The sequence below is a fragment of the Phocoena phocoena genome, chromosome 3 (assembly GCF_963924675.1).
Source record: "Phocoena phocoena chromosome 3, mPhoPho1.1, whole genome shotgun sequence".
NCBI lineage: Eukaryota > Metazoa > Chordata > Mammalia > Artiodactyla > Phocoenidae > Phocoena > Phocoena phocoena.
This window is the reverse complement of record NC_089221.1, coordinates 55692461-55707559: the sequence shown is the minus strand read 5'-3', so window position 1 is coordinate 55707559 and position 15099 is coordinate 55692461.

Sequence of the window (15099 nt, the reverse complement as noted above, 5' to 3'; positions counted from 1 at the left end):
AGGGGGTGGAGCTTAGGCTCAAGGAACAGAAGGGGCCCAGGTGTGTGCCCAACCCCTGGTCTCAGAGGGTGGGGGACCTCACCTGGGAGCTCAGCAAGCTTCCTGGGCTCGAGTGGGTGGGGCAGATGCCCTCCTCTCCTCTCCTGCTCCTCTGGTCCCCGGAGGGCCCCTCCCACCTGCCTCTCCTGATCTCCCCTGCCTCCCTTCTATGCCCCCAGGACTCATGCAGCCTGGACAGGGCTTTGGAGTTGGGGTACAGGCCTGGAAACTGAGCAGGATCTCTGGCCCAACTGGGCCAGGCGATCGCCCTCTGCTCCTCTCCTGCTCTTGCGGGAGGGTCCCTCCCACCTGCCTCTCCTGATCTCCCCGGCCTTAGAGGTGCTGGTCTTGTCTGGCCTCCATTTCTCCTCCCCCTTCAGTCCCCCCACATCCTACTGGTTCACTTGGGGGTTCCTCCCGTCTCCTTGGGCGTCAGGGTACCCCACCAGCACGTGCCCTATTTGTGGGAGACGCTAACTCAGTGTCTTCCCACACCATCATCTTGACTCTGCCCCCTTCCGTTTTCTTTATTCTGTTTTTTTTCCTGGCCTTCTCTTTCTGTTTTCCTAGTTTTTTTTTTTTTTTCCCCCCCTGACTCCATCTGTATTAGTTAAGGTTTTCCAGAGGAACAGAATCAATAGGATATATAAGATATCTCTTTATATATACCTGCTGTCTTTGACACAGATTCATGCACTGCTTACCACTGTTTTGCTATCATGGGATGACTGCAGAAACCACCCTTAAACTGCAGCCCCACACACAATTTTTGTTTCATCTGACCTACCCAAAGTTGTCCTTTTTAAGTCTTATTTGTAATAATATTTATAATGACATATAATACGAAGTAAATGGAAATGTTCATTGTGAGCATAGAAAAACTCTATCCACCTATCTATCTATCTATCTATGGATGTCTCACTTCAGGCATTCAGGCAGAGAGAGAACTCAACCTTCCTCTGCCTTTTTGTACTGTCTGTGCCCTCAGTGGACTGGATGGTGCTCACCCGCATTGGGAACGACCATCTGCTTTACTCAGTCCACCAGTTCAAATGCTAATCGCTTCCTGAACCACCCTCACAGACACACCCAAAAATAATGCCTAACCACGCATCCGGGTATCCTGTGGCCCAGTCAAATTGACCCATAAAACTAACCATGACACCATCTTCTCCTATTTCCTTCATTTTTCATTTTGTTTCTGTTGTCTTGGGTCTTATGACTTTAAGCCTGTGTTTTGCCTTGACTGAGGCTCTCAAGCTGGAAAAGATTGTTAATTCTTAGGCTTGAACAATCCGTTTAAGTGAATAAAGTGACTGTTAAAGTGTGTGATCTATAGTTCTAAAGTACAAAATATTAGGTCAAAAGTAGGAAAAATTAATAGGGAAACCAATAAAAAGGAAACCCAAAGTTAAAAATTCTGAACTCCTTCACAGAGGCAGATGCTGTAAGATGGAGGGGGAGTGAGGCTGGTGTTCTCAAAACTCTTCATAGATGGGAACAGATGATTTCAGACAACTAGAGTGAAAACTCATTTGAAAAAAACTTCTTGTGGCATCTCAGTAGGAGAATATTTTTATCAACGGGATGGTTATTGCCTGCCTGGTTGGAATTTTTATATTCTGCATCATTCTATTTGAAATCATGAGGATTTGACCAGAGGATATTTCTTTCCATTTGTAGGACATTTTGTATTTGGGATAATATCTTTTTCTCAAACATTTTAGGATGTCAAAATGTATTAAAGTGACATTATTTTCCCCTTAGATCTTACCAAACCAATTCCTATAAAAGCAGAAAAAAGATAAAATGTAGATCTGAATGTATTTTTGTTCAATTTCTTTTCTGTTTTCTTAACCTTCCTGGAGTGAGTAGATTATCATAAGATTGTCTAGGGGGCCAAAGTCTGTGTTCTGGCTTAGGGAAAATGACACCTCTTAAAGGGCTTGTTAAGAGGCTGTAGTGGATATTAGTTTTGTTGTTGTTGGTTTCTTTTTTTGGTGCTCAGCATCCTGTCTCCCTTTTGTCTCATATTCAAATCCTGCTGTTATAAAGGAATCACCTCTTTCCCATGCTCAGATCTTGTAGTTAAATGAAGCTGGTCCCACTCCCAGCTCTAGGGGTGGAACATATGACCCAGACTTAAGCCATTGTGCACATGGTATACTCCTGCCTATAACTGTTGGTTTGAGATTGGCATATGACCCTGTACAGCCAATGAGACTGTTGAGGGAAGAAGGTGCACTGTTTTTGCATTTGAACTTGAAAGGACATGGGCTGTCGCTATAGACAGGCATAAAAGGAAAGCCTATTTGAGTGTGAACCAACACAGAAGGTGAAACCTGATAGGAAACAGAAAATGTTTGCATATACTCAGAGGAGATTTAGACAATTGGACAGAGTTTGGGGATAAATTCATGAAGATAAATGTGGGTAGAATAGTGACCCCCCAAAGATAGATTGAGGTCCCAACACTTGATACCTGAGAATGTGATCTTATTCAGAAATAAGGTCTTTGCAGATGTAATGAAGATGTAAGTTAAGGTGAGGTCATACGGTAACAGGGTAGGCCCTTAATCCAAGATGATTGGTGTCCTGATAACAAGAGGAGGAGTGATACAGAGAGACATACAAAGCAAGGAGTATGCCATATGAGGACACAGACATACCCAGGAAAAATGGCCATGTGACCATCAAGGTAGAGATGTCACTACAAGACAAGAAATGCCAAGGTTGCTGGCAAGCAGTAGAAGGTTAGGAAGGGGCAAAGAAGGATCCTCCCCTAGAGGCTTCAGAGGGAGCGTGGCCTTGCTGACACTTTGATTTCAGACTGTGAAACAATCAATTTCCAGAACTGTGAGACAATAAATTTCTCTTGTTTAAAGCCACCGAGATTGTGGTACTTTGTTATGGCAGCCCTGTGAAATGAATACAGTAAGTGCACAGAAAACTTAGCATGTGAAGAAAGACTTTTTTCTTTTTTAACTCCAAGGAAAATAAAAACTTGTTCCGGAAAAGGGAAAGTAACCACGTGACTTAACTGTTAAGAACTTAGTAGAGTACTATAAATATTGATTTTTAATCTTACCAAAATTATAATATACTGGAAAGTATATATGTGTGGTGGGGTGTGTGTGTGTGTGTGTGTGTGTGTGTGTGTGTGTGTGTGTGTGTGTATGTATGAAATCATCTTTCACAGTGCAAAGTCAATATAAAATGCCTAAACTGAAGTGTCAGGAAGTAGCAACATACACACATTATTCAGAAACATGAAGGTAAAGGGTAAATGATTCAGTTAAAAGAGCTGAAAGTAGCTGCCTCTTGGGAGCAGGAAACAGGAGGTGGGCACTGCTGGGAATGCTGTGTTTTTGGAATGAGACAGAACTATTTGACTCTTTAAGCTATGTGTACGAATAACTTTCATATAAAGAAAAGCTACTTAAAAAAGGAAAGGAAAAATTGAATCTATGAAGCAAATTACTTGTAGAACTAAGGAATGTGCTGACCTTAGACAAAAGTAGAAAATAGAATACATTTATTTTGGGGGCTAGTTATCCATTGATCTACATCTGTTTCCTGAGCAGTGGGGGAGGAGGGCACAGGGGAGGGTCAGAGTTCTCTTATAAAGCCTTCCCGTCTCCCTTTGTCCCATATTCAAGTCCTGCTTTTATATAGAAATGAGAACTTCTGTTACCTTGAGTTTCTAATTACAGTCTAAAACCATAAAGTTCATTTTAATGGGGATCTTTCCTTAAAACTGAAGGAGGTTCTCAAGGTGAATGGCATACGTGTATGTTTCCTGGGAGTGGGAGTTACAGGCACTTAAAAAAAATTATTTATTTATTTATGTCTGTGTTGGGTCTTCGTTGTGGTGCACGAGCTTCTCATTGTGGTGGTTTCTCTTGTGGAGCACAGGCCCTAGGTGTGTGGGCTTCAGTAATTGTGGCATGTGGGCTCAGTAGTTGTGGCTCGCGGGCTCTAGAGTGCAGGCTCAGTTGTTGTGGTGCACGGGCCCAGTTGCTCCACGGCACGTGGGATCTTCCCGGACCAGGGCTTGAACCTGTGTCTCCTGCATTGGCAGGTGGATTCTTAACCACTGCACCACCGGGGAAGTCCCTACACGCACTTTCTTATCCCACTGGAATTCTGAGTCAGATTCATTTCTGACTAGTAGCTGAGAGCTGAGAGTACTTGGCCTCTTACAGTGATCTTAAGGCAGAGGCCCTCTCAGTCCTTGACCCCAGCCTGTCCTTAATCCTCCTGGAGGGAAGCATCCAGCCTGCACTGCTGCTTTTCACCATCAGAGGGCAGTAGGGCCTCAAGTGCCCAGGGAAGGAGGGGGAAAGATGCTTAGCACCTGGAGAGTAGGAGGAAGTGTCTCACAGTGTTTGCACTTAAAGCATGTTGGTAGCTAGATATTGCATTGGCAGAAATGGTGCGTTTTCTTCTAAATTTTGTGCCAATCCAAAAAGTCAGGAAGTTTGATTTTAATGCATTTACCACGGCTATCTATTTCACTAGGAGCCAGGAATTTATTAGGAAAACGAAGAGAATTGAAAGAATAAGTTTAGACTGGCATTTCCCCATTTTCCTACTTGTAGAATAGATTCGGTACTTATTCTGAAAGAACACAGTGTCAGCTCGAATGATGCTCTGCTTTCTTCCCTATTATTCTAAAATAGATGTGCTTCTTACACGCATGGATAGACCATTTACCTTTTATTTGTATCTCAGGGACAAATCTGGCTTATTAGCGCGGTTATTTGTAAGCGGCTAACCTGGTTCCCTGTGCTGTTGTAACACTATCTTGATGGGTTGCTGTGAAAATGTGAAGATGTCTGTCAGGCAGGAAAAATTATGTAAAAATGATGTGGGTACAGAAAATGGGATCGACAAAATGTAATAAACTCCTCCTGGGCTGAAGAGCAGAGCTGCATATGTAATGAAGTACTTTAGGATTACGTCACCTTTTATATAACATCTGGCAGTGACTTTTATTTCAGAGCTCATTTGAAGAAGCCAGGCTCTTTTCTTCTCCCCAAGACTGCCTTTATCTGAAAGAAGGAAGAAAGAACTGTTAGATTTTGCATGCAAAGAAAGCCAGAGTGGCTAGATAATTCCCTTAGGGTAATGGAGAAAGGAAAAAGAAATTGAAAAAGGTCAGGTGAACACAGCAGAAGGAATGAAGAGGTTTGTGTGATTCTTAGTGAAATTGGACCAGTCTAAGCAACCAGACAGGTAATCTGGGTGGCTCTACCCTTCCCTCTTCCCTCCGCTGCCTCTATAGACCTGACCCAAGAATGCTTGGGAAAGAATTTTTCCTTAAATATTTTGTCTGAAGTAAGAGATTGAGAAAATTATTGAGATGATTTAGGTAAATCCTAACATTTCTTCCTTTGGCTTTGGAGGAAAAAGAGGTTTCCTCTAAACCAACACCTTTCTCCCCTAGTTATATCCAGACTTTCTGATCTATCACAATAGATTATTCAGTTGATCAGCTCACCATTTAAATTTGCCTAGACAGACAATGGTGAAAGGTCTTCAGTGACATTGAATGGGACTTCATTCCTTTGAAGGCAGGAACCAGGAGGGGAGAAGAGCCTCTTTGCACCTCCCCTTTCTCCTCTCTCATAGCTTCTCTGAACATGCTCCCCTCTGTACAACCTGGACCCTGCTAAATCGTGTTTGCCAGCCTCACTGTATTCCTTCATCATGTTTTTAAAAATCTTTCATTCTTGCTTTAACCTTAGAAATGCCCTTTCCTGTATTTCAAGGCCATGTCTATAATTCAGAAGACGTGGTGTCTTTACTTTTCTACCTAATGCATTCCCAACAATGTGTTTGCGAGTCAGTTGGATGTTTGAAAGTTGAACAATAGATTTGCATGTTGTCAGGAAGAATTTGTTCTCAGGGAGCTAAAGTATATGATGAAATCCCTAATTATGGTTTCTGCCAGTGCCACCTCCCTCAGGTCTTGGCAACCCTGTGAGTGGGTAAGAACAGGCACATGGGCTGGAGTGGGTGGCAGCTGCCAGTCATTGTGGGCTGGGGAAGTTGATCCAGGAATCTCTCCTTCCAAGACTTAGCTTTCCTTCTCTCAGCTCAGCTTGGAAGGGCAAGGGCTGCAGTAAGAGGATCTGGTTCTCACCCCACTCCCAAGACTAACCACATGTGACCCCTCTGAGGTGCTGGACAAGGATTTAGTAGAGCAGTGACATGGACAGTAGAGCAGTGACATGGACAGGGTTGGTCAAAGGGTACCCTCAGGGTTGGGGATCCTGTGTGAGCTGGCAAACTCCGGACTCTGTGGCCCATGATCTCTGCAGTCCTCAGTGGCAGAGGATGGCCCTTCAACTTGGCGATGTAGACTCATCTATAGCATTATGGGGAAGAAGTGCTAGGGGAGGAGATTCTTCTGTTGTCTCAACTTGGACCTGGCCCCTCCTCCCAGTAGCTGCGGCTGCCTGACATGAGATAATTCTATCATTATTCTAAGGCAATTTAGGAAAGACTGAATTTTGAGTATGAAATGTTTGAAGATGTCAGTGTTGGATAGTTGATAGTGTGGTAGCCTGGACATAAGATGCATATACAACGTGCAACCCGAAAACTTAGCATCATAAAGCAACAACATTTAATTATATCTCATTTTGTGGGTCAGGAATTTGGGCAGTGCTTGGCTGGGTGGCTCTTCTGCTCCACCTGGCATTGACAGAGGTTACTTGGTGCTCTTCGGTTGGTGGCTGGTTTGGGCTGAGGGTTCAAGATGATTTTACCCACATGCTTGATGTCTTGATAGGAATGGCTTTGGCCCTTTTTTCCTCTCCGTGCAGTTTTAGGGCATCTCCACATGCTGTCCGTAGGAGGGCAGTTAAATTTTTACACAGTGCCTTGCTTAGGACTCTAGAAGAACAAGGAGAAAGCCACCAGTTCTCTTAAAGACTGGAATAGGAATTGACATAGCACCAATTCTGCCATACTCCACTGGTCAAAGGAGTCACAGGGCAACCCAGAATCTAGAAGGATGGAAACAGATCCCACCTCCCAAGGAGAGGCATGTCAAGAATTTGTGGCCATCTCTTTTTTTTTTGCAGTATGCGGGCCTCTCACTGTTGTGGCCTCTCCCTTTGCGGAGCACAGGCTCCGGACGCGCAGGCTCAGCGGCCATGGCTCATGGGCCCAGCCGCTCCGCAGCATGTGGGATCTTCCCGGACGGGGGCATGAACAGTGTCCCCTGCATAGGCAGGCGGACTCTCAACCACTGCACCACCAGGGAAGCCCTGTGGCCATCTTTGATCTACCACATGTGGGTTGCATAAATATAGACCATGTGGAAGTGGAGGAACAGAGAATATGGGGATGAGGGGGGACTCTCTCTTGTCTTTGCTTCCTAACTAGGAATTATAGTTTTTCCAAGGGTATTGGGTTTATCGGGAAGACTAAGGTCACCTTTTCTGCTGCTACCTGAGGAAAATGTACTTCTGCTGAATGCGGGCAGTACTGAGGTTTGTGTCCCCCTTTGTGCTTTTGGTTCAAAGCAAAGCTCTTGTTAAGGTGCTTAAAAACACTGATGGTAGGTGCACTGGAAAAACATAAGTGGGTAATATCTGAAGGAACTTTGGAGATGATCTTGGCAAGTTTCCAAAGGAAGAGTTGTAACATTTCTCATTTTCTCTGCCGTTTCACACAGCTGTGCCAATGACTAAACAAGCAACGGATTAAGCAGGTTTTCAGATTTTTCTTTTTTAAATAGAGTAGAGGAGGGGAAAAAGAGAATTTTTTTTCAGCCTAATGTAACTACTTATAATTTCCTTTGTCTATAAGTTCAATACAAGATCCTAGAAAAAGTCTTAGTAAAAAAGACGACAATAGTATGTTTTTCACTATTATAGATATGATACAATACTGGCAGTGTCCTGGGGTCCTCTTTCAGACACTCATTTAATTATTTTATTTTATTTTATTGAAGTATAGTTGATTTACAATGTCGTGTTAGTTTCAGGTGTACAGCACAGTGACTGAGTTATACATAATAACTGAAAAAAAATATATATTCTTTCTCAGATTCTTTTCCCTTACAGGTTATTACAAAAAATTGAGTATATTTCCCTGTCCTATACAGTAGATCATTGTTGGTTATCTGTTTTATATATAATAGTGTGTATGGGTTAATCCCAACCTCCTAATTTATAACTGATTAGTTTTTGAAAAGATATGCACATAGTACAAATTAAAAAAAAATTATTTATTTATTTTGGCTGCTTTGGGTCTTCGTTGCTGCGTGTAGGCTTTCTCTAGTTGCAGCGAGTGGGGGCTACTCTTCATTGCGGTGCACGGGCTTCTCATTGCAGTGGCTTCTCTTGTTGTGGAGCATGGTCTCTAGGCACACGGGCTTCAGTAGTTGTGGCTCGTGGGCCCTAGAGCACAGGTTCAGTAGTTGTGGTGCACGGGCTTAGTTGCTCCGCGGCATGTGGGATCTTCCTGGACCAGGGCTCAAACCCGTGTCCTCCGCATTTGCAGGTGGCTTCTTAACCACTGCGCCACCAGGGAAGTCCCAGTGCAAATTTTAAGGGAACAAAAGGCATAGAATAAAAATCTCCTCCACATTGCTATCCCTGAGTCCCTCATGTCCCTTCCTCGGAGGCAGTCATTCTTTTTTTGTATGTACTTCTAGACAAATTCTGTGCATGTACAAATACCCCAACACGTGTGTGTGTAATTATGGGATATATAATTAAATACAGCGGTTCCTCCCTTATCCATGGTTTTGCTTTCTGCGGTTTCAGTTCCCTGTGGTCAACTGAGGTCCGACAATATTAAATGGAAAATTTCAGAAATAAACAGTTAATAAGTTTTAACTTGTGCGCTGTTCTGAGTACCGTGATAAAATCTCGCCCTGTCCCGCTCTGTCCCGCCTGGGATGTGAATCATTGTATCCCGCCATAGTGACCGTCTTGATTATCAGACGACTGTCGCTGGATCGCAGTGCTCAAGTCGCTCTTATTTTACTTAATAATGGCCCCAAAGTGCAAGGGTAGTGATGCTGGCAACTCGGATATGCCATAAAGCGCTCCCTTTAAGTGAAAAGGTGAAAGTTCTCGACTTAATAAGGAAAGGAAAAAAAAACTGGATGCTGAGTTCGCTAAGATCTAGGTAAGAACGAATCTTCTATTTTGACATTGTGAAGAGGGAAAAAGAAGTTTATGCAAGTTTTACTGTCCTGCCTCAAACTGCAAAAGTTATGGTCACGTGTAACTAAGTGCTTAGTTAAGATGGAAAAGGCATTACACTTGTGCAATAATATATTTAGAGAGAGAGAGAAAGAAGGGGGGGGACCACATTCACATAACTTATTTCAATATATTGTTATAATTATCCTATTTTATTACTAGTTATTGTTGTTAATCTCTTACTGTGCCTAATTTATAAATTAAACTTTATCATGGTTCTTATACATACATACCCATGGTATGCATGGTGTGACTGTATAAGAAAAAATATAGTATATAAAGGGTTTTGTATTATCTGTGGTTTCAGGCATCACTGGGGGGTCTTGGAACTTATCTCCCACAGATATGGGGGGGGGACTCCTGTGTCCTTTCCCTCCACAAAGAGAAGCATGCTGTATAGTGTTTTGTACCTTGCTTTTTCATGGAACAATATGTTAGAAATTGTCCCATATTAGTAACTATAAATTAACTTCTTTTTTCCTAAGAGCTACATAATATTTTGTTGCATGAACATAGTATCATATCTATATCTATCTATATATTACTTTAAACTAGTCTCCTGCTGATGAATATTTAGGTTGTGGCCAATCTTTTGTATTCTATTTATATCATCTATTATAAGCAACACCACAATGAATAGTCTTGGGCATGCAATAATATTTGTGCATATGTGAGACTATATGTAGAAATGGAATTGTGGAGTGAGGGGTGTGAACATTGTAATTTTTATATCTATTACCAGATAATCCTCCAGGTGTTTCTATTAGTTTATATTCCTCTACCCAGCTTTCATTTTAGATTCTGGGGATTGTCAGTAGAATCTGTTCTGAGGAGGTCATAGGTGAGGAAATAGGAGGTAAGATTGAACAAGGAAAGATCTACACTTGTGCTTTTATATCATCCTCATAAAATGAGATTTCTAAGTGGTTTACCAAATATTTTGGCAAAATAGACCAAGTGTCAGGCAGTCCTCTCTGCTAGGAAGCCTGCCACATGGAGTAATGAGAAGATTGGCCTCTCTGTTTCCAGTTCGACGTTGCCAGTGCTCTCACTGTGAGGTCTTGATTAAGCCAGTCAGCCTTTCTTTTTCTTTTTTTTGGCGGTACGTGGGCCTCTCACTGTTGTGGCCTCTCCCGTTGCGGAGCACAGGCTCCGGACGCGCAGGCTCAGTGGCCATGGCTTACGGGCCCAGCCGCTCTGCGGCATGTGGAATCTTCCCGGACCGGGGCACGAACCTGCGTCCCCTGCAGCGGCAGGCGGACTCTCAACCACTGCCCCACCAGGGGAGCCCTGTCAGCCTTTCTTTGACCTCAGTTTTCTTGTTTGTCAAATGAGTATTATGAGTGAATGATCTGAAGAATCTTTGGATCCAAAATTATTTAGTTCTATGGAACTGCCTTCACATTTTATAACATATTCAAAACTCCTATAGAGGAATATAATATAGAGCTATATAATTTGCAAGGCCCCATGCAAAATGAAAATGTAGGGCCCCCTATTCAAAAATTATTAAGAATGTCAACACAGCCACACTGGAGCATTAAGCTAAGTGTGGGCTCTTGTAAGCACGGGGACCCTGTGCACCTGCGCATAAGCCCATGAAGCTTGTCCTGCTCCTTTCAAGATCCTGCCGTCAAATCAGTGGTTTACTTAGGCTTAAGCTTTTGGTGGCAGTTTGACAAAGACATGTGCTTGATACATGCCCCCCAGCCCCCAATTCTTTTCTGGAAAAAGGTGCTTTGGTCCATAGCCCCTGGCTAAAGAAGCTGCTCTAAACCTTATCTTGTGCAATGGGCACCTGATGATTGGACCAGACGTAGACACCTGACCCAAGCGCAGCCAATTCATAGGCTGGTGAGTAGCTTGTAAGGTGGCTGACAGGAAAAGCTTCTGACCAATACGAGTTAAGTAATTACAATGGGAAACAGACTCTGGAGTTTGATCTGAGAAATATGGAGAGGATCAGCCAGTTGGTTTGGGGCTTAGGGGTGAGAGTGGGAGCGGATAGGTAGAGAAAGGAGAAGCTGCACATGTTACCCTGTGTAACTGAACAGTGAACCCTCACGTCTTGAGGTAGCCTAAGTGAAGTTATTTCTGTCCTTTCCAACCCAAAGAGCATAATTAGCCCAGTGTAATGCTAGAGCATGGCTTCAGCCTATTAATGTTTAAGCCATCTAGGGAGTGTGGCTTAAGAGCAATTACAAGTATGGAAGATAGGAAGAAAGCTCCCAAGTCCTGTTTTCTCCTTCATCTGCCAGCTTCTGCATTGGAATCAGCTGGTGAGTAGCCTGTGCTGGGCAGGTGAGGTGTGATCTGAGCTCACTGAGGGCTGCCCTTCTGTCTTTTTCCTGCTTCATTTATTCATGTCATAGCCAACTTTCTTACATATCCCTAGGACTTTTTTCTCAACTTCTCCTAAGTTATTCTTGATACCTTGTTCTACTTCCAGTGGAGTAGCCCTAGGAAATATGGAGCTGTCAAATGTGTAACAAGACATGCATCTTCTTGGTATATATCTTTTCCCTTCTGTTGGACTATGCTAATGGATCCCTGGAGTCTGCAGCGGGCTGAGGCAGGAGGTGCACTGAATGACCTCTCCAGACCTTTCACAGCTTAGCCATGCTGAGGAAAGGATTTCAATATAGTCATTTGCCAACCCCTCGTTCTAGAACATCTGTGTAATCGTTTGATGCTTTCCCCTTACCTTCACAGTTCAGTAGAAACTGAGTTTGCTGGTCTTTAGATGAATAACTGACTAATTTGGTCTGGAATGTCATATAACTTATCACTGACAGTAATTTACTTTCTGGGATGCATTAAAATCTGTGGCGTGTGGGCGCGTTACTTACAATAACATACCGCACGGAGTGGCCTGTGTAAATGAGTCAGGCATAAAACTGCACAAGGCAAACTGGATCCTGTTTCACTAGAGTCACTGTAGCCTGAGCCGCCTGGGTAAACATGCCATAGGACTCTCATCCTCCTCCTAGGTGCCTCTTGGCAGGGCACAGTTTAGCTGTTTATGGGGTAGACTAGGAAAACAACCCATCTGTTAGCATTAAATGTGGAGAAAGGGATATTTCTCTTTGCCTTTACATTAATGCACTCACCTCCAGTGTCCGGTCCTGAAAAGGCTTGGGTCCAGGAGGGGAAACAAAGGTGAAAGGCCTAGAGTTTTGTATTCTTCCTTGCCTGGGCCATTTGCTATACTTTGCCAACACCCAATGAATATTTTGGTGGGCATTAGTGCCGGGACGGGCTTGAGCCTGTGGACTGTCTGTGGTGATTACTATGGGAACATACTAGAGCCATGTGTGGGCATCAGTTTTGTACATAGGAAGGGGGAAAATGAACCTGCTAATATTTCCAGGTTCAGATTTTGCTGTAATTTCCGGGAACCTAAGCCTTTGCCCATCTCTGTTTTCTCCTCATAAAAGGAGGTGCTAACACTGATGGTACCCTTAATGCTGAGATATAATCCCCACATATATGATTGCAGTAGTTCTTGTTTCCATGACCTATATCCAGGTTTTTGAAAATAATAAGGATTTTAATCATATTTTCTTAGTAGAAGAGTTAATATTTAGGGAAATCTGGCTGATTGAACAGTAGCTCAGAAATAGTTATCACGTGTATTTATTATTTTAAAAAATTTATTAAGAGGCCACAGTATTAACAGAATACTGGGTGGGGTGAACGAGGAGGCTGACACTTCTCTAGGCATTTAAAGCATTGTCAGTAAAATGCCTCCAAGAGCCACAAAAGCAGCATGGCAATAGAAGTGAGAGGAAAAGAACTCTTATGGATTTGAAACTGATTATCCTGAGGAATTCCAGAGGGGAAATGAATGGCTAATTCCTGTGAGGCAGAGAGACTAAGGGCAGATTACCATAGTGATCTCTACTAGCAGCAATTTGGTTTATTTTATCATTTCTGTTTCCCATTTGGTTATGAGAACATTCTCATAAACTTACATCTTTCACAGCCCACACACTGAGTTCTGAAAGCAATGTCATTTAACTTACCACCAAATATAGACCTGTCGTTGGACACTACCCACTTATACAGAATCATGGTTCCCTCTGCAAAATCCTCCAAGAGAACAAGATAAACAGAACACAGGGTCAAGGTCTCCTCTTTCTATATGATGCTGCCATGACTTTGCATTTGGTGAGTAGTGAGGCTCCCGCCCCCGTGAGGCAAGGCTGGTGATGGTCGCCCACATGGACCCACAGACTCTGGTGTCGACTAGGAGAGAGCATACAATTTGTGGACTACATGAAGTGTTTGTGAGCAGCAGACATTAGGCAAAACTGTGAGATATTCCAGAGGCCAGAATGAATGAGGAAATTGGGTAATAAGACAGAACATTTCCCCTGAGAATGTACCCCACTTCCTTTTATCCTGGTTCCAAAATGTTCAAACAGTCTAAAAGAATATAGAATAAAATGATACATCCTAACTTCTCATCTCTTCTGATTTTTACTCCCCTCCCCAGAGGTAGCCACTGTTTTTTTAAAATGTGTAAACCTTTTATACCCAAGTATGTGTATGTATTCAAGTGCGTATGGTTTTTTTAAGTAAATGGGATATTATAAACATTGTCCTGTCATTTAGCAATATGTCTTAGAGAATATAAATAGATAACCTAAATTCTTATAAAATGTAGTGTCATTCTCCCTTAGGTGGACATTTAGCTTTCTCTACTATAAACAGTACTGCAGTGAATATCCTTGTTTATGCTTCTTTGTGCACAGATGCAAGCATTTCTCCAGAAGAGAGGCTTACTGGTGAAATTTCTGGGTAGAATTTTATGTGTATTTATCACATTGACAGATGTTGCCAAATTGCTTTCCTAAAAGAATACTGATTTTCATTCCCATCATCAGTGTATGAGAGTATTCATTTTTCCCATATCCTTGACAACTCTGTATATTATCAATCTTGTTAATTTTTGCCCATGTGGTGGATGAAGAGGGATGACTTAGTTGTTTTAATTTGTATCTCCTTGATTAGTAAAAGCTGAGCACGTTTCCCAACAAATTGACCCTTTGCATTTGTTCTGTGAAATGTCTGTTCTTGTCCATTGCACCTTTTTTTTTTTTTTTCCCCCTGTGGTGGTGGTATTTTATTTTCTCACAGCCACCCCATAAGGTCATTAGGGAGATTTTCTGTTTCGGCTGAGATTCCCTCAGTGACCAGCGCTAGTGTTGGAATTAAGATGATAGGAACCAGTATCCTCTTGTATGTGCTCTGTGTTTCTTGATAGGACAGGGGTGCAGGGGCAGAGGCCTACAGCTTACAGTAGATGCACTTTATCATTTAGCTCAAGACTCCTCCTCATTTTTTTTCCTTTGGTAAGTGTACCATCTTATATTATCCCAGGAAATATTTTTTTCAAATAGGAACTGAGGCATATTTTTTTCTCTTTTGACAAATGCCATGTAGTTAAACCTCTCAGCATAATTGGTCCTCTTTCAAAGATTTTTCGTGTGGAATATTTATAGTGAAATGTAAGTCTGTCTGGTATGTAAACAGAGTTAATTACAGCTATTATACTCTCCCTTACACTTCTCAGTGATTGCTTAGAATGTCACGTCTTGATATACTTTCAAGAAAATTGGAATTTAAAAATTCGTTTTGAAAAGAAGGCAGAAAAAAAAGAGTTCTGTGGGATGGATAAAGTGCTTAATGTTCTTTTGGTGGGTAGAGTCAATAATATTACCTTTCCTGAGTAAAGAGAAAAACTATGTTTACCTGAATTTCATGTCTGTTGTCATTGCTTTTTTTTTTTGGCTGAGTTCTTTTATTTTAGTTGTGTGTTGCCGTT